General features: G+C 44.1%; 1 pseudogene; it reads right to left on the reverse strand.

The window, feature by feature from the left end:
- Positions 1–1994: 1994 nt before the first annotated feature.
- Positions 1995–2463, reverse strand: LOC100582801 (annotated as a pseudogene).
- Between the last annotated feature and the right edge of the window lie 545 nt (positions 2464–3008).

The following is a 3008-nucleotide window of genomic DNA, read 5'->3' on the forward strand; positions in this document are numbered from 1 at the left end:
GTTTCTTTATAAACCAGAAGGGCTATTGGACAGTGTGATTCTGTAGAACAATGCCCTTTGGACATACAAGGCCCAGCTCTGACACTCACAAACATCATGGGTGTGTGCGAGTTACTTAACAAACCTGAGCATTAGTTTCCATTTCACTAAAATAGAGATAGTAATCTCTCCCATGTAGGACTACAGTGTACATGGGAAGGGCCTGGCTCAGACCATGCAGCCAATAAATGCAGATTCTCCTCTTTTTCTCTCTTCAGTGATGCATCCCAGCCTTCAACCCACTAATGGTTCTCCCTGCGAGTTTCTACACGTGCTCTCTACAGTTGAAATTTGCTGCTTTGTGCTTATTTGTCTTAGGCAATATATAAAGAAACCATCATGGCTTTTCCCAATCTATTACTTTATAACTCCATAACCTTCATCTGTGCCTTCTGTCTGATATTTCATCTTATTTAATTATATATTTAGCAAACCTAATCCTGCTTTCCAATGATACTTGCACGAGCTCAGAGGCATTGCTAAAATAAGACCCCCCCTGCTACCAGCAGTGCCAGTCAGTAGGTGACACTACTGACTACTTTCCTCTCCTCTTGAAGTGGCTTCAATGATGGATCACATGCTCAGTGCTCAGGACTCAGCTCCACTTTCAGAGTCTGCCCGTCCATCACTGTCTGTCCCCCAAGGATGAGCAGGAGATGACCAAGGGTGGCTTCCTACCTGATGCCAGCTAGTGTTGTGAATGGACCTCTTAGTTTGAGAAGGAACCAGGTTGGGCACAGAATGATTTTTGGCAGACAACGAGGAGGATGAGTCAAGGCAGAAAGCAGAACTGAGCCATGGTGAACTTTAGTCACCAGAATGGCATTTGCCATTCAACAAACATTTATCAAGCTGTGCTGTGGACTGCTAATTTCTCACATGTCATCTCACCAACTTCTCAGTTACCCCATGAACAGGTATTAGCCCCTTGTTTTACAGATGAGGAAGCAGACACAGACATGTTAGGTAACCTTCTGTTAGGCCTCAGCTCATAATTGCTAAATTATCCTTCAGATAAGGAGTTGTTTCTTTCAAGTCCCAGATACTCTGCATCAACATGAAGCGTGTTTGCCCTGGAAGTGTGTTCATGAATCCTGTCTACGATTACCTGAGGTCTCAGGTTGAAGAGGGTAAGATTTCAAATCCTAGAGTTATACTTTTCTTAGGACAATGTGTCCACCTTCCCCCACCCCAAAACACACATTCCCCAGCTCTACATGTTTATTCCTAAATTCTGCAGTGATTTACTGAACACCTCCCATGTGCCTGGCATCATGCTTAGTTCCAGTAATAGAGGAGACCAAAGACTGGGACAGGGTCTTTGCCAACACAATAGCTTCGAGTCAAGCAAAGAATATATCTAAGCCGTGTCTGTACCAAAAGTGAGACTGCAGCTGTCAGCTCCTGCTTTCCCCAGCAACCCACAAGGCCTTCAGCTTAAAAGTCCGGCCCTACCCTGCCTTACCTGAATCAATGCAGCAGTGTGGTACATAATTTAGAGGCACAGCCCAATACCAACTCCTCTCTGAGAGCAGTCATGTAGCTGGTCACTGCTACTGTGTCTGTTGTCTGGTGAATCAGCTCTCTGCCCCTGGGCTGCTACAGAACTCCCCCATATAGGACAAGATGTACTCATTGATACCCCAGCCTCCCTCTCACTCCTGACACAAGTCTCATTTCCTGCTTTGACAAGTGTCTGGTCTGACACCTTAGGTTTCTTGGCTGGGGTCTTCAGGACCTATGTCTTTCAAATCACCTTCTCCCAGAGGGCCCATTCTCAGCCCTATGCCCTTCTGTTAATAAATGAAGCTGTTTTGTAAACCAGACAAGACCAGAATCAACCATGCAGACTGAAGGAATGAAGACATGTGGCCCATGGCTCTCCTCTTCAGAGCAGCTTTTTTTTTTTTTTTTTGGCAATTTTAGATATATTGGATATATCTGACAATCAGTGGTTAGTTCTCATCCACGTTGACTGTCTGTAGATTTTTGAAAGTGGTAGCAGGTACACAGGCAACCAAAGTATACAACTTAATGAGGATCTTCATCTTCATTTCGTTTTCTGGACAACTGCACATAGATACTGTACAGGACATTCCTTATTCCTTTGGCCCAGACAGGTCTGTTGAACCTAGTATCAATGCACACATCTGGAGTTCCCATCTCCTTCATGGCAAATTTCCAGATCTCTCTGAATGCCTGAGGGGGATTCTTCTTGAAGCCCACTCCATGGATGCACTTGTGAATGATGTTGGTGTATTCTCCGGTCACTACTTCATTGATGGCAGAAGGGCCCTTTTTCTTCTCACCACGCTTCTTTGCGGGAGCCACTCTTCCAGGCCCAAGTTGGAAAGTGAGATCTTTGTAAGTATATAATGTAATATTGTGTACTTCTATAGGGCAGATTCTCAAGCCAGGGCACATACTTGGTTGATGCTTCCTACTCTATGTCTAGATGCTAGCTAGAGAGCGAACATTGCTCCAACCAGTTGTCACTAGGAAGACCATGGGAAAATCACTCTACTGCTCTGTGGACCAGTTTCATCCTGAATGAAAAAGGAGAAAATTGGGGCTGAAAGCCAGTAATAACTGAAAAATGGCATTGGACACTCTAAAGATTGTACACAGGCAATGCTTGAGTCTATACACAATTTTTGTTTTTCTGTAAAGGAACAGAGTAATCCAGGAACTCCTCAGGAAAGCATTAACTGGAGGAACTTTGAGAGCCATAGCCATACATTGTCTAATCTGTATAATTCTTATGCAATCACTCTGGGAGGTGGTCCCCATTATGGCTCCATTTAGAGCTGAGAAAACTGAGACACAAAAAATTTCAGTGAAGTTAAGAAGATCAAATTGAGCCTTTTGGAATTTCCAGGTGACTCACTGCATGGAATGCACACTGCCCCATGGCTTGAATCTGCCACTATTGATACTAAATATGAACTGCATGCTTTGTCTATGCCAAG

The sequence above is a fragment of the Nomascus leucogenys genome, chromosome 1a, assembly GCF_006542625.1.
Source record: "Nomascus leucogenys isolate Asia chromosome 1a, Asia_NLE_v1, whole genome shotgun sequence".
Classification (NCBI taxonomy): Eukaryota; Metazoa; Chordata; class Mammalia; order Primates; family Hylobatidae; genus Nomascus; species Nomascus leucogenys.